The following is a 23,088-nucleotide window of genomic DNA, read 5'->3' on the forward strand; positions in this document are numbered from 1 at the left end:
CCGTATCATTTAGGAAGAGTTTCCCAAAGAATGAAGCAACTTACACACATTCTGCACATACAAATGTTCTCCCAGTCCTGATGGGAAGCTGATTAAACTCATTCAAGCTCAAAAAAGATAATCTGCATGCCTAGGTATGTATACAGGAGAACTGTAGGACATATTTTGTTGGTCACAGTGACACAAAAATACACCCATGTGCCATCAGTATTGATTTTCCTTCAGTCAGTTTCCAAGTGTTTTCATTCCTTTCTCCTGAAGGCATAACAGGTCTGAACTTTGCAAACTGTGGCATATTTAACATCTGCATTAGCCTTTCTGAGCAGAAGTCCTCCAATTTAATGAGAGCAGCAGACCACATGAAGTACTGCAGCAGCCTCAGAACAAAAGAAATCAAACCAAAACAGAAGAGCAATCCCCGCCCCCCCACACACGAGGAAGTCAAGGTTTATCCAAATGAAGGGTGTAAAAAGGAACATGTGAGGAGTGGGAAGGTAATCCCAGCTGAACTGAAATCTATTTTCAATGAAGATGCTATGTACACTCAAGTCTGCTCAGCTGCTTGAATCTGCAGTTGAAGGACCACATTTAGCTCCACTCAGCATATTATGATAGAGTTTATATGATATATTTTCAAAATAAAGCTTCATTGTACTGAAAAGGAATGTACTGGGCAATATGTCACGTCAGTTATCAGCCTGGAAACAGCTGATGTCCCTGACTAACATCAGCTCCAATTACTGGCCTTCAACACTCTGGGGCCACAGAAGCTGTGTGCCCACAGTGCCCTGATCTGTACTCAGGAGCCTGGAGCCAGCCCAGGGATGGCCCCTGGCTTGGGGTCCAGCACAGGATGCTCTCAGGGTTAGCTCATTAAAGCTCAACACGACCCGGCAGCGTGCACTTGAGCCCAGAAACCCACTGTGTCCTGGGCTGAATCAAAAGGAGCATGAGCAGCAGGTCAAAGGAGGTGAACCTGCCGCTCTACTGCACTCTGGGGAGAACCCCCCTGCAGTCCTCCATCCAGCTCTGGGGCCTCCAACACACAAGGGACATGGAGCTGTTGGAGGGAGTCCAGAGGGGGCCAGAGAGATGCTGTAAGGGCTGGAGCAGCTCTGCTCTGGGGCCAGGCTGAGAAAGCTGGGCTGGTTCAGCCTGGAGAAAAGAAGGCTCCTTAACGGGAGACCTTAGAGCAGCTCCAGTGCCTAAAGGGGCTGCAGGAAACCTGGAGAGGGGCTTTGGACAAGGGCCTGTAGGGACAGGATGCTCTCAGGGTTAGCTCATTAAAGCAATTCTAAAGCTGCTAATTCCCCACATCACCCTCCATGCATTTTCACCTCTCTGCCCTCATACATCACCTGAAGTACCCACAGCCAAGCTTCTTTACCATGAGGGTGCTGAGGTGCTGCCACAGGGTGCCCGGAGAAGCTGTGGCTGCCCCATCCCTGCCAGGGCTCAAAGCCAGGTTGGAGAGGACTTGAAGCAACCTGCTCTAGTGGAAGGTGTCCCTGCCCATGGTCGGGGTTTTGAACTGGATGAGCATTAAGGTCCCTTCCAACCCAAACTATTCTATGATACTACAAAAGCCAACCTGCAGCTGACAGTGACACAGGCAGCCGCGCCGAGCTCCAACAGTGCCAGCCCCAGCAGGGCTCAATGCCAACACTCGCTTGTGAAGAGCAATCCCTCCTCCAGGACAAGTCACTACAGCTGGAGTAAAACTACCCTTGCTGAAAAGCCAAAGCCTAAGGGAGGAGAGAAAAAATGGGGTAGAGAAATGAAACCATTTATCAGAGTGTGCTCAAATTGGACAGCTCTGCTTACAATACCCTTCTGATGGGCCCCTTAGTGATGGCTGTCCATGACCAAGGGTCTGCAGTGAAGTCTTCTGCAGTATGCATTACTGATCTGTCTCTGGAGGCTGCCAGCTTCTGCAGCTTAAACTTTAAATTATATGTATAATGTTTTTACCTTCTGACTGCAGAGAAACTCTTGAGAGTCTGAAACCCCAAAGTGCTGATTTGCAGGGAGAGGAGGCCTTGGAACAACAGCTCTCAAGGATATGAGCTATCTTGCTCACACAAACAGGCCAACGTGACCAGGAAGCACAACAGCAAAGCTTTAAGCGTTGGTATTTTTAATTGCTTGACTGTCTTGCAGCAGAAACATGGGTTCCTGCAGTTATGTGCAGTTTGGGATGTGCTGCTTTTCCTCCTTGCTCTAAATCTTCCTGGTCCTTTTTATTCGTAATGTAGTGCCTATCACACAGTGGGCATTTCAAAGAAAAACTTCTCTAACAGGGGATGCTTGTGTTGCCCTCCTCACCAGGCTTTTCCTCCATCCACCTTGGATGCTCTCACATTCCAAAGAAGCCACAGGACTACTCTGTGTTTTCCATCAATCTTTATTTGCCTTATTTTGCCCACAAACTTCCTCCCTTTCTAAAGCACTTTTCCCTCATCTTCCTGAAGATGCCCTGTCTCTCACCTTATTCTCTCTGCTTTTGTTTTGGAAGGCTGGATTTGCTCTGGAATCCATTTACAAGGTGAAGTTGAACTAGCAGGGACTCCCAAAAAGCAACATTTCACAATGGAGCTTCAGGAGCATTGCTCTAGACGCTTTATTTAAAGACACCTTCAGTAGCAGAGAGGAGGTGACAGAGAGAACAGAGCCTGTGAAATTGAAGCCTTCTTCAATCCATTACTGCAGAGAGCAGTGCAAGAGGAGGCAATAAAACTGCAGCTGCACAGGAGCTCTGGTCCAAGAAACATCACTCACTATGACAGATCTTCAGGCAGTAATGCTGTACAGAAGCTCTTGCAATGGAATACACCATGAGCATGACAAGGGGCAAGATGAGGAGCAGAAAAGCCAGCATCCCATGGGAGGGCTGCCCACCAGCAGTCAAGGAGGAATTCTGCCACTTGCTCAGTGCCAATGGATGTTGCATGTGCTGAGCGCCCTTCAACAGCTATGCCTGTGCCCCAAGCAGCTCTCAGCCCTGGGCTCTGAAGGACCTGTGCTCAGGTGAGAACCCACAAAACTCAACACTGATGCAAGAAGACATGTCAAGTATACCCAGACATGCGTCCAAATGACTCCAGATTTCTTAAAATGCTAGAAAACTGCAATCCAAACTGAGGAATAAAAGGGATGTCTTGCTTGTTCTGGCTTTCTTAGGAAAAACAGTTGCTCATAAGTCTCAGATACACGTCCCCAGCACAAAGCAGGCATCAAAAGTTTCCGCCTGTGTTCATAGAATCATAGAATGGTTTGTGTTGGAAGGGACCTTAAAGATCATCCAGTTCCAATCCCCTGCCATAGGCAGGAACACCTTCCACTAGAGCAGGTTGCTCCAAGCCCCATCCAACCTGGCCTTGAACACTGCCAGGGATGGGGCAGCCACAACTTCTCTGGGCACCCTGTGCCAGCACCTCAGCACCCTCACAGGGAAGAGCTGACTAATGCCTAATCTAAATCTCTCCTCTGTCAGTTTAAAGCCATTTCCCCTTGTCCTGTCACTACCTGCCCTTGTAAAAAGCCCCTCTGCATGTCTGCCTCATGCCACCGGGAACAAGAGTCATTACTTCTTACAGTCACCCAGCCTTGTATCTTCAGACCAAGCTTTAGCAGTTTATTTCCTTCTTCTGGAGGTCTCCCAGTTAGTCTACAGTACTATTATTTGACTGCCAAACAAAACAAAACACCAAATCAAACAAACAGCATTTTGTCTTTGGGACTATGTTTAGTTTCTCCATGCAAATTGTCCCAATGTCAACAACTGGTAATAACAATTTTAAATATGCTACTCCAAAATGTCATGAATTTTAAGAGCTCTGGAAGTGGTCAGCAGCACTTGCAGCCAAACCAGCAAGAGAGAGGCCCTGCTAACAGCAAATTTGAGAGTAAAGACATAGGTAAAAGCATGTATTTCTCTTGCATAAATGGACAAGGGGAGGGGGAAACTAAAATAAACCCCAGCTTTGCTTTGGAATTAACCAGCATGAGACAGAAGTTATGAAAGGAAAAAAGTGTATTAATAAAAAACCCCAACAAGCAGAAGGATAAAGCGTGCATGGTACTGTTTATAAAAAGACCAAAGGCCTGTCTTGCCTGGGCTTGTCGCTTTTCTCCTCAATACACATACTTTACTCTGATTCCTGACTCAGGGCTGCAATCTCCACTCACTGAGAGGCTTCTGGCGCCCTGATCACAAACCCAGCCTGCTGCAGCAGGAACCTTCCTGCTTTGGGCTCCTCCAGCAGTGTCCTGAGTGTTTAAAACCAGGAATTACCCTCACAGTAATCCTTCCCCCTTAAACTGTCAGAAAGCACCAGTAATTGCTACCAGCAAGGCTCATGATGAGGGAAGTCCCCCACAAACTGGCCCAGAAAACACTGTGCGTCATGCACGGTCCACAAAGATGCTAGAGGAATGAGAAGTCAATCTCCCCAAACCAGCCAGCTCCACAGCAAAGCCAGCCCTGGGCTGGGAACCACAGGATCCCCCTCACCTCCCATGGACAGCCTGAGGGAACAGCAGTTTTAGACACTGGGTGTTGAGGTGCTTTTCCTGCCCCTGGGTTGGGGCAATCCCAAGCGCAAATACAGTCCAGGCAGACACCAGATTGAGAGCAGCCCCGAGGAGGACTTGGGGGTGTTGGTTTACGAGAAGCTCAACATGAGCCAGCAGTGAGCTCTTGCAGCCTAGAAACTAACCGTGTCCTGGGCTGCATCGAAAGGAACATAAGCAGCAGGTCAAGGGAGGGATTCCTCCCCCTCTACTGCTTTCTAGGGAGACCCCCCCCTGCAGTCCTGCAACCAGCTCTGGGGCAACAGCACAAGAGTGATGTGGAGCTGTTGGAGCGAGTGGAGAAGAGGCCACAGAGATGATCAGAGGCCTGAAGCCGCTCTGCTCTGGAGCCAGGCTGAGAGACCTGGGCTGGTTCAGCCTGGAGAAGAGAAGGCTCCTTAAGGGGAGACCTTAGAACAGCTTCCAGTGCCTAAAGGGGCTACAGGAAACCTGGGCAGGGACTTCTCACAAGGGCATGTAAGAGGACAAGAAGGAATGGCTTTAACAGCCAGAGGGGAGATTGAAATTAGACATTAGGAAGAAACTCTTTACTGTGAGAGTGGTGAAGCACTGGCACAGGGCGCCCAGAGAAGCCATGGCTGCCCCATCCCTTGCAGTGCTCACGGTCAGGTTGGATGGGGCTTGGAGCAATCCACACTAGTGGAAGGTGTCCCTGCCCATGGCAGGGGGCTGGAATTGGATGGTCTTAAGGTCCTTTACAACTCAAACCATTGCACAATTCTACAAACCCTAAAGCATGAGGGAACAGCAGCTTCCCCTGGTCCTCCTTCTCCACATCACTGCATGACCAGACAACTCAGCATCTAGCCAAGAGCCAGGGCAACCCTCAGCATCTCCCATAGCTCCTCAATGTCACCATCCTTCCACTGGCCACACCAGCAGCCCCAACACTTGATCTCTTTGCAGACTCCACGTGCCTGAAGAGCCCCACATCGCCCAGCCACACACTAAGCGGCTATTCTTAGAGCAGGAGCACCTTTGCTCCAAGCACCGCTTGCAAGGGACGAACACACATCACCCGAATACTTCCATTTCCGATTGCAGCTTGCGCTTGAAACCAAACAAACCGCACTGTCCTCATCAGGCACGCACGTCCATGGTGGGGTTTATACACAGGGCATTAGAAAGTTGAAAGAGTCATTTCCCTTTCCACTTTCATTGCTTATAATCTCCATTCAGTGCATGAACGGAAATTTAGGGGACATAAATATGCCCAGCCTGGCTCCACTGATCTCACAGGGAATCAAACGTCACCAGCAGGACCGGATCCAAGGGGGCTGCTGGATATTTGGGGCTCCTCAGCTGCTCAACAGAACACTGAGCAGCACCTGCAGCGCTGGAAAACAACCCTCTCTCCGCCAGGTCCGGGTGGTTTTTAAGCTGGTTCTGCCAGTTCTCCTCCCATTAATGAGAAGCATTAATCACTGGGAAAAGAGGAAGCAACCCTGAGCCAACAGTTTTGCCCAGGGGCCAGTTTTCTGTTTGTTTTGGGTTTGGTTTTTAATGGATCTGATACGGGATGCTGGAGGCATCTTCCCTTCCCCTTTGGAATATGCCAAGGGATATACGAACCGGGCTTAAAAAATACAGGTATAAAAATCACGGTCTTCGAGAGCGTCTGCAAAGAAGCCAGAATGAGTCAGTAAGTTAATGGGGAAAAACGCCAAAACCCACGAATTTGGGGAAGTTTTTCCACACGAAGCGCCCTGGCTGAGCGGTGCAAGGGCAGCAACAACGCCGTGGCCCCGGGGGATGCTGCAGGCAGGGTTCCGCTGCCGCGGGGGCGCTCCCACTGACCCGGCTTTCGCCCCGCTCCGCTGCGGGAGCCCCGCGCTCCGGCCCCGGCCCCGGCCGCCGACCCGGCCGCCCCTCACCCCCCGCCCCGGTGCTGCCGCGGGCTCCCGCCGCCCCGCCCCACGTTCCACTGTGGCTCCCGCCCCGCCCGCCCATTGGCCGCCGGCCCCGTCACTCACCGGCCCCGTTAACGGCCGAGCGGGGCGGGGGGGGGCACACACAGCGCTGAGGGGAAGGGCGGGCGCAGCCGCGGCGCGGGCGGGAGCGGCGGGGACGGGCCGGGCCCAGCGCCGCAGGGGAAGAGAAGGGGGGGACCGGAGGGGGGCAGCGCTACCTGAGCCCGCGGGTCGTGTCCGCGCTGCTGGCAACCCCTCAGCCGGGCACCGCTCGGCCGGGCACGGCTCGGCCGGACCTTCCCCCGTCTCCCGCCCCGCCGCACTCCGCAGCCATTTTCGTGGCCACCTTGGCTACCAGCGGGGCTGACTCACCTCGGCGCTGCGGGCGCGGGGGGCCCGCCTCGGCGTCGGGGGGCCCGGGGAGGGGGAGCGGGGAGAGCCCGTCTGGCTGCGCCCTCCCACCCTCCCCGCCGGCCCCGCTGGCTAGTCCCAGGCGAGGACGGGTCCCGGGGCCGGGCCGGGCTCGGCGGAGGCGGCGGCGGCGGCTCCCTCCCTCCCGGCCGTGACCACCATCTTATTAGCACAGGAAATGACATGGAGAACGGAAGAGAGGGGCGTTCGGGGGCCGAGCCCGGGGACCCCCCGAACCGGGGGGAGGCGCCGCCGGCCCGCCCGGCCCGGCCCGGCTCGGCCCGTCAGGGCTCTCCCGGGGCCGCGGTGCTCCCGCCTTGCCTCCGAGCACCGGGGTGGAAACAGAGGAGGGTATAGAAATGATAACAACAAACCCTAAAAGCCGCACAAAGCAAGGGGAATAAAAGGGAAAAGCCGAGCGAACCCAACCCGGTCCCACCTCCTGCTCCGGAGCCGGCGAGTTCCGCGCGGAGCCGGTGGCGATCTGCGGCCGGGGGCTCGGGGGGGCTGTGAAGGACAAACCCCGCCGCCCGGGCGGCCCCGGGGTAGAGCGGAGGGGAGACACCCGCGGGGCTCCCCTCCGGGCGCTGCCGCGGCCACCACCTGCCGCCGCTCGGCAGCCGCCCGAGCGGGACCGGGAGCGGGATGGAGCCGCCCGCCTGTGGGGACAGCGCTAGGACGTGCCCCGGGGCTCCGCTGCTAGCCGGGGGGAGAGTCCGACTGTCCCCCGGGTGGCCCCGCTCCCCCCGGTGGAGCCCCGCCGGTGCGCGGCTGCGCTCGCCTCTTCGGAGCCTCATGCCCTTGTGCGAGCGAGGAGTGGATGTGGAAACGCGGTGTTTGCCCTGCGCTTAGAGCAAGGCTGTATTAACTCTTCCACCTTCCCCCCCCCCCGCCTTAAAAAGCAATCCATCCAACGGCAATACAACAGCCCCTTCCCCCGAGCTCCGCGCAGGGATTACATGAGGGATGACAAAAAGTAGGCATAATTTAATAAGCAGAGGAAGCATGTCTCACCAATAAACCAAATTCTAAATAAAACCATCTGCGAGCGTTAAATGCGAAACAATGCAAACTCCTCCGCTGCTTTGCCAAAAGAGGCGCAGCAGGGGGTAAAGAAAGGGATGGTTAAATAGCCATAATTTTCCAGTTCCTTTGGTTGACAATAGGCTTGTATGCAAACAGGGCAGTGGTGACAATGTGCATGCTTGGATACTTGGAACGTATCCTGAGAAATACCCTTTTCTGCATTCCCAAGGGAAAAGAGGAATTCTTTCCCAATATCCACCACCCTGAGGCGTCTACTATGAAAGGATGGTGTGGAGTGGAGAAAAAGCAGCGAGGCGCAAAGTAAAACAGGGCATAGGGCAAAAATAGAGGCCCCACTTCTGCCATCCCTGAGCTGCTGTCCCCGAGAGCTTGGGGGGTGACAGGACTTTGGGGTCTTGATGCATCACTTAAGTGAACAGAAGATCATTTGTTTGGCAGAACAGCAAGGCAAAGGCTATCAACTCAGGTCCAGCACATGCTCACCTTGCAGAGGCACGGGTGATTATTCAGAAGTTCGAGCTGTTGGCCAGCTCTCCAGCTGTGATGTGCTTTTTGTCCCCCATTTCTAACCTCTGGGGAGCAGATTCCTGCTTGGAGGGTAAGCGTGCTGTGTAATTTTACTCCTACTAATCGCAGATAGATGGACTTTGAGGCACTTGCACTTGCCTGGGAAAGACATACCATAAGCTGTCAGCACCTTCAGACTCCTCAGAAATATTAGAGATCCTAATAGAGCCGCCCTAGTTTGCCATTTCTGTGTGCTGAAATGTTTGAGAGCGCTAAACTGGCAGCAAGTACGACAATGGGCTTGTAAAGATGATGGATGAATGAACTGAGAGGAAAAATAATAATTAAGAAAACAATAAAAATCATGGAAGCAATACAAGCGCATGCAGAATGGCATGCTAATTTGGGGTAATAGTTTGGTTGGAGCTGTTGTAGTCTAAAGGCTGTAAGAGAGGGCTCAAAGGGAGGCATAAAGCTTTTATTTATAAAGAAAATTAAATATGTAAGTGCAGTATAAATAACAGCTATTATGTCTCCTTGCAAACACGGGCATGCTAATTTATTGGGAGTTGCCTTGTCTTAATGTGTGCTTGTTGTCTGTACATATTGAATGGGTGTTTTGGGTTTGCGTGGTGAGGTTTTGGTAGTGGGGGGGCTACAGGGGTGGCTTCTGTGAGAAGCTGCTAGAAGCGTCTCCCATATCCAATAGAGCCAGTGCCAGACAGCTTCAAGATAGACCCACCACTGGCCAAGGCTGAACCCATCAGTGATGGTTGGTAGTGCCTCTGGGATTAACATAATTAAGGGAGGTGTGTGGGGTGTGGAAACCTGCACAACAGCAATTGCAACAGAAGAGAGGAGTATGTGACAGAAACAGCTCTGCAGACCCCAAGTTCAGTGAAGGAGGCCAGGAGGTGCTCCAAGCGCCAGAACAGAGATTCCCTTGTAGCCTGGTGTGCAGTGCTGTGATGATGCTGTGCCCCTGCTGCCCATGGAGGTCCACGCTGGAGCAGATTTCCACCTGCAGCCCATGGAGGGGACCCACAGTGAAGCAGAGGAAAAGTGTGAGCAGGCACAACGTGTGGTGAACTGACTGCAATCCCCATTCGCTGCTGCAATCCCCCTGCACTGCTGGGGAGGAAAGACCAACAGAAACTGTGAGTAAAGTTAAGCCTGGAAAGAGGAAGGGGTAGGAGGAAGGAATTTAATACAAATTTATTAGTAATGAATTAAGGTAGTTTCTCCAAGTTGAGTGTGGTTTGCCCATGACAGTAATTGCTGAGTGATCTCTCTTTGTCCTTATCTCAACCCACAGGCCTTTCCTTATATTTCTTTCTCCTGAGAGGAAGGGGAATGATGAAACAGCTTTGATGGGCACCTGGAGTCCAGCCTGGGTCAACCCACTACATCAGGCAATAAAGTCCCAATGAAGATTTTGTGTCTTTTCTGCGTTGAAACTCATTACAGAAGGAACATGGTGCTAACTTGTGCTGTCTCTCAAATATGTGACTTTTGGGGCTTGCAAGGTCTCCCTCTTTCTTAGCAAACTGCCCCCTCACTTACTGAGAAAGCATAGGATTAATTAATTTAAAGAGTGCTTCAGCACTTTTGCCTTGTGTTCATCCCTCACTCCATCACCCACAGCAATTTCTCTCTGTCTGCCTGGCTCTCGGAACAAACAAAATGACAACAACAGATAGGAATGATGTAATTAGGAGTTGATGTTCCAGTGTTAAGATTGTCAAATCTGCTCCTCCATGAAATGCTGGATAATGCCCCAACGAGGCAAAAGGGTTCTTCTGCTGCCTTTAGCCAATGGTATAAAAAAATAATGCGTGCAAAAGTGGACGAAACGGAATCCAGCTTGTCAACAACTACACTTAAATGGGCTTCAGAGCGCAAGATGCTGGGAGTCAGCAGGTACCTCTGCCAGTTCTGACGTCCAATGCAGCAAAAGTGATGGCGTGTAATGGGCATATTATTCCCTAAAAACACCCGGGGGCTCTGGTGCAGCACTGCATGAAGGGGGAAGTCAGGATCTGTGCTGGAGGTGAGGCTTTGGGGGGCTGCCTCCCCTGGCTGTCTTCAACAGGGTGCCCAAGGAAAGGTAGAAAAACATTTGGGTTCTTCTGCAAGCTAATGTGCACAGCAGCCATCACATAACTGAATATCCTCTTGTTTAAGATTGTCGGCATCCTACATAACCACATCAATACCAGGGGGCTGGCGTCTGCTTCCCAGGCTTCAAGGAATGAGTTGTTTGAGGCCAGACTGCCTCTTCCTCCAGGAAAGGTTGCAAGCAGAAAGGAAAATCTTACTGCCATTACCCCGACAACACCTTCCTTGCACACAGAAAAGATTGCAATCTGCAGGACCATCACGTTGATGCTAGCAATCAGTATGAAGTTAGTTGGCTGTTAAGTCTGTCTTAGCAAGTTGGAAAGTTTCCCTAAGAAAATCAGGAGGATTTCTCTTCCACACTGATGGGTTGTTGGATGGTGAATAGGAATACAGATTTTTCCCTTTGAAAATCTGAAAACGTCCCACAAAAGAAAAGAAAAAGGAAATTACATGACTGAGAAGGAAACTCGGCCAGAAACCCATAGTAACAAATGACTGTAGCAGGGTGGGACAGGCCCCGAAAGAGGCACAGGGGAAGAGCTCTTTGAAGAGCACGTATCTGTGCAGGGCTGCAGCTTGTGTTTATTTCTGCTCTACAATAGAAGTAGTGATGACCTTTACCCAGCAGTGATCCATCTTCTTCCTCATTGTGCCCTATGAGTCTTTCATTATTACAAGTAGGAGAATATGAATGCTTTAGCAATGCCATGCTCTCCATGAATTTTATGGGTGTCTCTGGGTTAAGCCTAATGAACAATCCCCAAGGAGGCAGATAAGCATTGCTGTGATCAACTGGAAAGCAAGAAAGGGCAGAGAAGGGCCATGAAAAGGGCTGGAGCAGCTCTGCTCTGGAGCCAGGCTGAGAGAGCTGGGCTGGTTCAGCCTGGAGAAGAGAAGGCTCCTTAAGGGGAGACCTTAGAGCAGTTCCAGTGCTCTAGGAAGGACATGGAGTGACAGGACAAGGGGGAATGGTTTTAATCTGAAAGAGGGGAGGTTTAGATTAGACATTAGTCAGCTCTTCCCTGTGAGGGTGCTGAGGCCCTGGCACAGGGTGCCCAGAGGAGCTGTGGCTGCTCCATCCTTGGCAGTGTTCAAGGCCAGGTTGGACAGGCCTTGGAGCAACCTGCCCTTGTGGAAGGTGTCCATGGCAGGGAGTTGGAACTGGTTGAGCTTTAAGGTCCCTTCCAACCCAAACCAGTCTGATTCTACAAAACTTCTGGGTGCAACCTTCTCCCTTTTTCTCTGTTCTCTAAGACCTCAGCCACCATCTGCTGAGCTCATCTCAAGAGCTAAGTGGAGCCTGCTCACCCCCTGCAGCTCTTGTGCTAAGGAGAGAGGAGGAAAAGGCACTGTTACGGACAGTGGGGAGGGTGGGATGATCCTGCCTGGGGTTTAGATGACTCTGTGGAGCCAGGGAGGCCTCCTGGCTATATATAGTTATATATGGCTATATATAGCCCAGAGCTGTACAGGAATTTAAGGCTATGGTTTGATGATAAAGATGCTGTGATGCAGCAGGTAGATAGACCAGCAGGCATGGTCCCTTAGGCTGGTACTGGTGCTCTCTCTGAGCTGGCTGGCTAATCCAGCAGAGAATTAGCCACCAGTTGCCAACACCAGCAACAGGAGGTGGTGCTACCATGCTGTCTGGGGACAGGAGGAAAGCTGGATCTCTCCCATGGCAGCAACGAGCCATTGGCACAGCCTCAGCATCCGCACTTCTCAGGCAGTACTGGCTTTGGGAATTCCTGCTCTATGGTGGGTGGGTGCTGCCATGGCTGCCCGGGCCCAGCCATGCTGACAAGGCCGTTTGCAGAGAGCTGAACTGGGTTAAAAATAATCCATAAAAATACCCAAGAAAGCTGCTTATTTATTGTAATATTGGTGCATGCATGTGGATTGCCTTTTACCCAGAGCAGTGCCTGTGTCTTGGGCTGCAGCGACAAATAGGCACTCAAACCATAGCCAGAAACCCAGATCACCTGCCCAAGACCATCCCGATTCTTTAGGGCTTGATGAGACATGTGCAAATAGTGCCTTTTTCAAACACTGGGCTTTGAGAATTTGCACTGGTGTGTTTTTAATGGATAACCAGAAGTGCTTTTCCATATGAAATGCTCTCTCTGTAGCTGGCCCAAAGCAAGGAATGTCTCCGCTCACAAGCACTTCAAAACTCAGTGGTTTGTTTCTAGGCATCCGTCACATGTTTTGGCAGTCCATAGGAATGTGCACTTCTGTATATCACAAGCAGCTACCCTGTCTTGAGCCAAATAACTTGTGTTTAACTATAAAGCTGTCTTTAAGAAACAGTTCAGATCTGAAGAAAAGAAGAGGTAAAGAATTTATCTTTCCGTTTGTCCTCACCCTCCTCATTATGAACATGGGCTTGGATTCTCTGTATGAATTTGGCTGCGTCTCCCCTGTAGCCACTCGGTCTTTTTATACTTTTCTTTATACTTCATTCTTGATATTTTCTTCTTGGGAAGATTTTATATATGCTGTACTCAACTCAAATTCTTCTTTCTGGCTAACAAATGGATCTCTTTAAACCTCTCAACAAAAGACATTTTTACCAGTCCTTCATTGTTTTCCTGTGAACCCTGCTCGGTTTTTCAACATCCCTTTTAACATATGGTTGTCTGAATGGCCCCGGGAATCTAGGATGCACCTAACCAAAAATACACAGATTTCTTCTTTACAGCTATGCATTCAGGATCACCCTCGTATTTCATTGTATCACAGCACTGAAGCATCTCCATGAACTGTTTGTCCTTTTACCCTTTCTAGAGCTGCAGTTACACAGGGGATGTTCCACCACCCTGTGGGAGTTGCCCATGCCTGCACCAGTGTGCATGGCACCGCTTGCAAAACTCTTTTCTTGGCATGCTTCTGCCATCAAGTACCCTCAGATCAGATAATGCAGCACCTCCTCTTCCCTCCTTTGCTAATCTTGATGATTCACCTGTGAATTTTATCAGCAGTAATTTTATATTTAACTTTCTGGTCACTGATTAAATTACTGAAGAGGCTGGGTGTAAATACTCCTTCTTAGAAAGTCCTGCCACATTGCTGCCTGTGTTTGCTGGGGATTCTCTGCTGACAATTTGGATTTGAGATCTGAAAGGAGCCTGTTATTAATCCAGTTAGTGGGTGCATTATTAATATAAACCATGCTGTTCTGAGTGGATTAAAGTGTCACCAGTACTAGCTCACCAGGTTTCTGTAATGCTGACAATAAATACGCAGTTTGTTTCTACCTCAGGGGTGCAAACTCCTTCCATTGGCTTCTAGGCTGGAGAGGAAATAATTCTTCTTTTATACAGAGCTACATGGGTTTCATCTGTTCAGGGTACACTGGATTGAGTGCATATTCCAATGCTCCAAAGGCAGCTCCTTCCATGCAGCTGGCATAGCAGTGCCTGGCCTAATCCATTGCCCAGGCTCAGCCCTTGTCCAGCTCCATACTAGGTGCTATTCAACAACCCTTGAGATTATATTTGCTCCTCTTCAACTGCACCCTGGGATGTATGACCACAGCATCCTCTGCTCCTTTGTCCCATGGGGCCAGCACATCGTGAAGAGGAGACCTGGAAATGCTCTCAGCTCCCTACTGAGATCCACAGCATCATCTGTGGCATGGGGAGAGCCCCAGATACTGCTGTGTGGTTTTCTCAGTGGTATGAGGATGTTTATCAGTTCATTACTAGCTGTTTATCTACTGCAGTACCTTTGAGGCTGAGCTCCTGAGCAGGGGATGCAATTTGGGAGCAGGTTGCCATTGCTCCAGCCCAAGTCTCGCAGTACGTAGTTCTGTTAGGCATCAACCTCTGCTTAACCCTCTACCCACTCATCTTAACAGGGAGTTGCAGCTACTTCATGCTGCCTTGGGAAGGCTGGGGGACCCCTTTGCTGCTTGCTACTGTAAGAAGATAGCCCTTGTCAGGCAACTCTTACAGTTTGACTTTAAGACAGCCGGGTGGAATGCCTCCTGCACACTTCATTTATTCATATTTCATTGTATTCAGGGGGCAGCAGGAGTGTTCCACTTCCAGTAATGCTAACAGGGTATATTACAGACAGTCTGTGCTATAGTTATCTACTAGTTGATGTTATCCTCAACAGGCTGTTTCATTAGGATAAATTAATTCCACTTCACAACCAGAGCAGAGAGCTCCAAAGCAAATAGTTCCAACAGATACTTGCAGGCAGAGCCTCTGCCATTCACTGCTGCACCACCGGATTTTGTTACCAGCACTACCTCATGAGAACACGGCCTATAAATCTCAGGGTTCTCTCTTCCAAATGAGAGACTTGTAGATCAAATTTAACTCTGAATGCCAGTTTTATTTAAAGCAACCCAATTAATCTACATCAAATAAATACTTCCGTGTGGTTTTGAAGTCCTAAAGGAAAAGACTTCTGTGGCAACTAATTTGCCTGGGTTTTTTTTGCAGTTCAAAAAATTTCATGTTGTTCTAATGCATCAGAGTCAGAAAATCATTGCGATTGGAAGCTAATGATACAAAGCAAAATGACTGTCCAGACATTATTGTCTGAAATGAGAAGAAAATTGAGTATAATTATAAACCTTCGCCTTTTTTAACTAATCTCAGCTGTTGATAATGGCATAATTGAAGATAATCAAACTGCTTTGTAAAAAGAGCATTCAGTTAAAGGGCAGCACATTGCACTTAACTGTAGCATTGAAGAATGTGAGGGAGAAAATAGCCTTTAATTTTGCATTAAGAACAGGATCTAAAGAAAGACGGTGGTAGGGAACTAGAGTGGTGCCAACTCTCATGACACTTGGTATTTTCCTTAAAGCTTCTGACTGCATGGGTTTCTCAGCTTTCATTTTAAAAATAGTGCTTTCTTGTCCTCTGGTTAAGAGGTTGTGGAAAGCCTGAGCTTGTGTACAAATGATTTAAAGATTCCTAAGCTAGAAGTAAATGAAAGAGGCAGCTACCCCTTTGCTATTACTTGAAGTATCAGGATTTTAAAGCTAATTCTGGCTGCCCAGTAGCTGGCTTTTCTTTTCCCTGGACTCTGCAGGCTGGCAGCGCTCCTGCCTAATGGCTCTGTATTTCAGTCAAGAATCGGCTTCTTGTGTTCTGTGTTTAAGAGGTACCTGGACATCCAATACCTGAAGGGGCCCATAAGAAATATGGAGAGGAGCTTTTTACAAGGGCCTGTAGGGACAGGACAAGGGGAACGGCTTTAACCTGCCAGAGGGGAGATTGAGATGGGCTCTTAGGCAGAAGCTCTTCCCTGTGAGGGTGCTGAGGCGCTGGCACAGGGTGCCCAGAGAAGCTGTGGCTGCCCCATCCCTGGCAGTGTTCAAGGCCAGGTTGGACACAGGGGCTTGGAGCAACCTGCTCTAGTGGAAGGTGTCCCTGCCTGTGACAGGGGGTTGGAGCTGGCTGAGCTTTAAGGCCCCTTCCAACACAAACCAGTCTGGGATTCTATGGTTGCTGTATTCCCTTATTGTGGTCTTTCAATACTTAAAGGGGGCCTTGGAAAGATGGAGAGAAGCTTTTTACCAGGGCCCATAGTGATAAGCCAAGGGGTGACTGTTTTAAACTAAAAGCAAGTAGGTTTAGGTTAGATATAGTGGGAAAAAAACCCATATCTTTTTTATGAGACTAATGAGACACCAGAATAGGTTGCCCAAAGAAGTTGTGGGTGCCCCATCCCTGGAATGATCCTTCTGTTGTGATTGTCACGTACTGACTTAAAACAGTTTATAGTCTTATGCAGAGGCATCTCTGGCAGTTTCTAAGCATTTCCTCTGTGGTTATTTCCTTTGCATCTAGCTGGTTTTCAATGCCATTTTAAGGCACATTTTCACCTTTCCGATTTCTTACTTGATATCCTTATTCCAGAGACAAGCTTGTATTATTTACTTAATTACTTGAGTTTGTTACAACCAGATAAAACTAGAAAACCTGTTAATTTCTCACAGAATGCAGACATTGCTTTTGAATAAAAACCTGTTTTCACCTTTGCAGTTGTCAGACACGTGTGGCTGCTGCTGCTGCTGCTTTTATCTTTGGAAAATTAAGAATTAAACTAAAGGATGTCAGAAAGTTAATTTATGCAGGACTTAAATTAAAAACAGTTTTGTTTTGGGCTGCTACAGTAATTTCATTATCAATTCCCACTGGGTCACTTAGTTGCCATCACTACCAACCGACAAAGCATGAAGAAAGAAATGAAATGTTAAGTGATATGTCCACTCACTTCATGCTCCATTAGGAACACATTAAATGTTTGCCAAATAATACAATGTATTTTAAACAAAAGTGGGTTTTCTTCAGGCTTCCCAAAGACTATGCAGGGAGAACAGCAGCTTTAGAGGAGGGTCTTGCAGGGCTTTCTCTGCAGCTCCTTCTACACCTGAAGCACAGGAAGAGAAGTGTAGTATTCCTCCCACAATGGACAGCATTTCTCTTACCTTTAGTGTCTCAGCCATTGCAAATTGATATGTGTCTCTAATCTAAAGTTGTGTCTCTAAATATGGGCTTTCCATGTTTTTCCTATCAAGGAAGATAGCTCCTGAGGGTGGAAGCCAAGCCACAGGGAGAGGGAATTGTCATCTGGCTTGTGCTAATGTAGCATTAGCTTATAGAATCGTAGAATAGTTAGGGTTGGAAAGGACCTTAAGATCATCCAGTTCCAACCCCCCTGCCATGGGCAGGGACAACTCACACTAAACCATGTCACCCAAGACTGTCCAACCTGGCCTTGAACACCACAACGGAGGGAGCATTCACAACTTCCCTGGGCAACACATTCCAGTGCCTCACCACCCTCACAATAAAGAACTTCTTCCTTATATCCAATCTAAACTTCCCCTGTTTAAGTTTTAACCTATTATTACCCCTTGTTCTATCACTACAGTCTCTAATGAAGAGTCCATCCCCAGCATCCCTATAGGCCCCCTTCAGATACTGGAAGGCTGCTATGAGGTCTCCATGCAGCCTTCTCTTCTCCAGGCTGAACAGCCCCAACTTTCTCAGCCTGTCTTCATACAGGAGGTGCTCCAGTCCCCTGATCATCCTTGTGGCCTTCTCTGGACTTGTTCCAACAGTTCCATGTCCCTTTTATGCTGAGGACACCAGAACTGCACACAATGCTCCAGGTGAGGTCTCACAAGAGCAGAGTAAAGGGGCAGGATCACCTCCTTCAACCTGCTGGTCACGCTCCTTTTGATGCAGCCCAGGATACGGTTGGCTTTCTGGGCTGCGAGCGCACACTGAAGCCAGCTCATGTTCATTTTCTCCTCAACCAACACCCCCAAGTCCTTCTCCTTGGGCTGCTCTGCATCTCTTCTCTGCCCAACCTGTAGCTGTGCCTGGGATTGCTCCGACCCAGGTGTAGGACCTTGCACTTGGCATGGTTAAACTTCATGAGGTTGGCATCAGCCCACCTCACAAGCATGTCAGGGTCCCTCTGGATGGCATTCCTTCCCTCCAGTGTATTAACTGAACCACAGCTTTTTCTATGTAACTACAGCAAGTCAAAATCACTTCTCTTTTAACTTCATAGAATCATAGAATACCAGGTTGGAATAGACCTTGAAGATCATCTGGTCCAACCTTTCTTGGCAAGAGTGTGACCTAGACTACATGTCGCAGCACATTATCCAGCTGAAATATAACAGTGTCCAGTGCTGGGGAATCCACCACTTCCATAGGGAGATTATTCCAATGGCTGATTCTTCTCATTATCCACAATTGTCTTCTGTCCAGTTAGAATCTCCCTGGCAGTAACTTGTACCCATCACCTCTCATTTATTCTATGCGATTCCTTGTAAAAAAGGAGTCTCCATCTTCTTTGTAGCCACCCTTTGAATATTGGAACATGGTGATAAGGTGTCCACTGAGCCTTCTTTTCTCTAGGCTGACAAGCCCAGCTCTCTTTTTTGCATAACAGGGATCAAAACTGAGCACAGTATTCCAGGGGTGGCCTGACAAGAGCAGAGCTGGGGGGGATGATGACTTCTTTGTCTCTGCTATGATACCCTTGTTGGTGTTCGGCAGCATCCTGTTGGCTTTCTTTGCCACAACAACACACTGTCCACTCTTACTGAGCTTGTTGTCCATCGGGAGCCTCAGGTCCTTTTCCATAGAGCTCCTCCCAGCCAGGCAGATCCCAGCCTGGGCTGCACTCCTGGGTTATGTTTTCCCAAGTACAAGGCCTTACATTTGTCTTTGCTGAATTCACCTTATTCTCCACTCTTTTCCTGCCATTGACTGGCTCAGTGCAAGAGCTACTCAGAAGGTCTGACTATCTCAGATACCTGACCAGTAAATGGCTATCAGGACATAGCTAGTTATTTTGATACTGATTTTGGTACCTTTATGCTATAACACTGTCATTTTATGCCATCTCCCACTATGCCATATGAGCATCTAATGTGATTTCTGATGTACCGCAGTCTCTGAAGTGGTCATTCTGGTTTTAGAAATAGAAGAATACGCACTGAATTTCATCAGTGCTAAAGTATGAGAGGCCCGTACTATTTTACGTTTTAAGTTGTAGGGTTTTATTTGTCAATTTTCACTACTGCAAATGAGTTTGGGGCAACCTCGGTATCCATGGGGATGTAGATTCATCATCTACTTGACTTCCGTTTGCTTTCACAGGTTTGCTGTCCGGAGCTCTGTTATTGCGCTGCTTCTCCAGCAAGGGGCATGGGAGATCTTCAGCTGAAGCCTGAAGCTGCTTCACCGTGGCTGGATTCTTGGCAAAGCTGTTACTTAAAGTCCAGAGAGTGCATGTTCCTGTGCATCTCTGAGCCACCTAGAAGGTCTGAAACAAATGAATGCTCAAGATACATTAGCAAGCTATTTCAGTGTGCTGCCCCATGCTATCACTGGCACCAGTTTGAGTCAAAAGACTGATGGGTTTGGAGTAGATGTGAAAATAAAGTATTCCTCTTTCATTACTGTTTATGCACTTACAGGCTTCTTGGGTACTTGTGGTGGCATAACACATCTTATCTTGTAGGTGTGTATCATAAAGTCATGTTTCACAGACACTGGTAGTGAGGGATGATGTCTTTGCTGTCATTTCTGAGCAGCAAGTTGACCTCTGTAGTCTTATAGCAGCCTCTCAAAGCAGTGTCAATGAATACAGTGGAAGCCCTGGACAATCCCACTCTGAGCAACCTTTCATGGGAGTTTCTTTCAGTTTGTCCTTCCTTTGCATCCTTCCAGCTCCCCAGTGACACACTTGCACTGGAAAGCATCCCCACTATATCCAAGGACACAGGCATTTCTGGTTGCCTTTTCATGTGCTCTCAACAGAGCATTGTGTGTATAGCTCAAACCTGGATGGTGCTGCAGGGGTGACGGGTAACCTGCAAAAGAGCCAAGCATCTCTCCACTGTGCATTTAGAAGCACCAGGCTTGGTGGCTGCTCTTTCTGTAGCTCCAGAAAGGACAGCTCTGAGCAACTGCTGAGATTGGACACACCATGCAAACAGCAAGAGAACTGGAAGCGCTGTGTCTGATTGACTTTCTCTCCCTTAGGATCAGACCAATTGCCACAGTTAAGTGGGATAGATTTCTCACTCTACTGGTGCCTCTGAAACAGAGAGATTTGTGTTGTTTATCAAGCTTCACGTTGGGCACCAGTGCTGCCTGAGGTTCGGTAACCGCTTGCATTTAATCTTTCCTTCAAAAGCTGACAAAGCTTTTTCCCTAGGCCTGTGTTTATCTCTCTGCCTGGAAAAGCTGATGTAACATGTAGATAAGTCAGCCCTCAGACCCTGGGGGGAGCAGGGAACCTGCACTCAAACGGGAAAAACTCTATTTGGAGCTTGACAAGAGCAAGTATCAAAAGAAATAGGAAGTGAACTCATGTATGAAAGAGATTGATGCATATTCTCTAGCGGTGCTGCACACATAAACACAGATTATTTCCTCCCAGTGCTTTGGAAACTTGATGTTTTCTCTGTTCTGTGCAAGTATATTAGCATACCTCTACATGCATCCTTTTCAAGTGGCAGCTCTTCCATCATCAGCAAAACTACTCCCAGCATCATGGAAAATGAGATGAGGACTGTCTTCTTTCTCAGGTCTGGGTGCACAACCTCTGCCTCTTCTGTGGCAGAATCCATAGTAGCCATATGCTGCCTAAGGGGATGGTCACTAGGGATTCAACCCAAACAGTGGGGTAGAGACAGGAAAGGTTTCATCTCATCTGTTTGGAGTTGCAGGCTAAGCAATGAAACTGAAGGCAACCTATTTACCTGTATTTATCTTTGTTTTAATCAATGAGCCCAGCTCCAGACATCCTGGTTTATGAGAGACCGTGCAAAGTCAGATACCTGGGAAGAAAAGGCCCCAGCCTTTTACCTTGCAAGGGTAAAGATCTCCAAGTGGCTAGAGAACTGTCCAGTCTCAATAGCCAGAGGAAGAAGTGGCACCAGATTTTTGGCAGTTCCCAGAGGTGCTTGTGCATGGGCAGCTCTCCAGCCAGCAGAGACTGTGCATATTGATGCGGGCTGCTTAGGCTTTCCTTGGTAACAGAGAACCAAAGTCCCAACTTGTCACCATGCCCTTGTCCTTCCCAGGGCACACACTGCTTCTCCTGCTGGCTCAGATCATGCTTAAAAACATCTACCTTCTTCAAATACACCCCAGGAACATCGTCAAACAAGAAGAGGTTTTTTGAAATGCTGCTCTGGCAGAAAAATTGCCGGCTTTTCAGCTGCCCATAATTCCCAGGAATTGCAGGTCTGGCCAGGATCTTGCACAGACACATGGAGGATTGCTCCATGCAGATGACAGAGGAAATATTTAGGTTAGATGTAAGGAAGAAGCTCTTCCCTTTGAGGGTGCTGAGGCACTGGCACAAGGTGCCCAGAGAAGCTGTGGCTGCCCCATCCCTGGCAGTGTTCAAGGCCAGGTTGGACACAGGGGCTTGGAGCAAGCTGCTCTAGTGGAAGATGGTCCTGCTCATCTCTCTCCCCTTGCCGTACCATTTATGCTGTAAAAGTGGTAATGGAGCAATGCCTTCCTTACAGTTTGCAGGCACTTCTCAGTTGTCCCAAATTTTTACTTAGATTTGATATTAAACATTTAGAGGGGTCTTCAGAGAGCTTTTAGAAACCTTTTGACTGTTATCTAGGTGTCCTAATTTAGAAATATTCATCTCTAGTAAAGGATATTTAACAACTTTTGTCGTTAATGTAGAATAGAGTAATTCAAATAGAGTAGAATAATGCATTGCTCTCATAGGATATTAATATGCCACCTAGTTTCCTTGGGAATACAGAAGATAGTTATTGCATACTGCTATTTTGTTGGGGTTCTGTTGTGCAGGAATATTAGATACATCATTATCGTCATCGGATAAAAGATCTATAACAATTATAGGATTTCTTTTGTTCTCAGAACATTTCTATCCACATTAACCGTCTTCATAGTGTTGAGTCACACTTCTTCCAGCTCCCTTTAGAGCCTCTTCATCCCTTTTCATGCACTTGTGCAGGTACTCACAGACTCCCTATATGCATATTACTGATATTGTCTGTCTATAGAGCTCCCCTCGGTTAAGATATTTTAAAGGCACAAGTGTTGTTCAGTTGCTGTAAAGCTACGGTAACTTACATCAAGGGAGGGTGTGCTTCTGCCTTGAACTGCCACTTTTCCCTTGTTCATCATTTGTTCCTCATAATTACTTTCTTTTGGAGGCATCAACTGATTTTAAATTGTCGGGTATGGACTGTAATCTGTACACTTGCTATGAATTTGACCTGGTTCTGATCACATGTAATTTGATGGCACTTAGACTTTCATCTCCTGGGCTAAATCAACCCCTGCTTCTCAGAAAAAGGCTTCCCATTACAGGGATTAGAGAGCACATGGTGCTGGTGTTCACCTCTGGCTGTGCAGGTGTAAGACTTGGTGTGGGAGCAAAGGAAGCTGCAGCAGAGCCTGCCTAGGCCAATCCATGCTGTGCCTCGCTCAGTCCATGCCATTCCTAGCCCAATCCATGCTGTGCCTAGCTTAATCCATGCTGTGCCTAGCCTAACCCATGCTGTGCCTAGCCTAATCCATGCCATGCCTAGCTCAATCCATGCCGTTCCTAGCCCAATTCATGCCGTGCCTAGCCTGATCCATGCCATGCCTAGCCCAATCCATGCCTTTCCTAACCCAATTCATGCTGTGCCTAGCCTAATCCATGCCATGCCTAGCCCAATCCATGCCATGCCTAGCCCAATCCATGCTGTGCCTAGCCCATGCCAGCCTGCCCAATTCATCCATGCCATGCCATGCCTAGCCCAATCCATGCCATGCCTAGCCCAATCCATGCTGTGCCTAGCCTAGTGCATGCCATGCCTGGCCCAATTCATGCTGTTCCTAGCCCAATTCATGCTGTGCCTAGCCCAACCTACTCTGCATTGGCTACAGGCAGGGCTCAGCGAGGTCCTCAGTACCATTGGCCCATCCCGTGCTTCTTGGAGGTTTGGGAACAAGTTATGCAG

At 48.7% G+C, this 23,088-nt stretch overlaps 1 protein-coding gene across 5 annotated transcripts in view; it reads right to left on the bottom strand.

Annotated features, from left to right (window-relative positions):
• The window catches only part of PRDM11 (PR/SET domain 11), a 52,366-nt gene extending 44,571 nt beyond the window's left edge, over positions 1-7,795 (bottom strand). For 3 of the 5 annotated variants that reach the window (XM_062635919.1, XM_062635916.1, XM_062635921.1), the window contains exon 1: positions 6,876-7,082. The gene's annotated coding sequence lies outside the window, so the exon portion shown is untranslated. Of the gene's footprint in view, positions 1-5,847; positions 6,154-6,875; positions 7,083-7,353 lie in introns of those variants that run through there. The other 2 variants (XM_062635917.1, XM_062635918.1) reach the window with 2 other exon arrangements.
• Between the last annotated feature and the right edge of the window lie 15,293 nt (positions 7,796-23,088).

This window comes from Pezoporus occidentalis, unplaced genomic scaffold, assembly GCF_034315485.1.
Source record: "Pezoporus occidentalis ecotype Australia unplaced genomic scaffold, CSIRO_AGI_Poc_V1 ctg46, whole genome shotgun sequence".
NCBI lineage: Eukaryota > Metazoa > Chordata > Aves > Psittaciformes > Psittacidae > Pezoporus > Pezoporus occidentalis.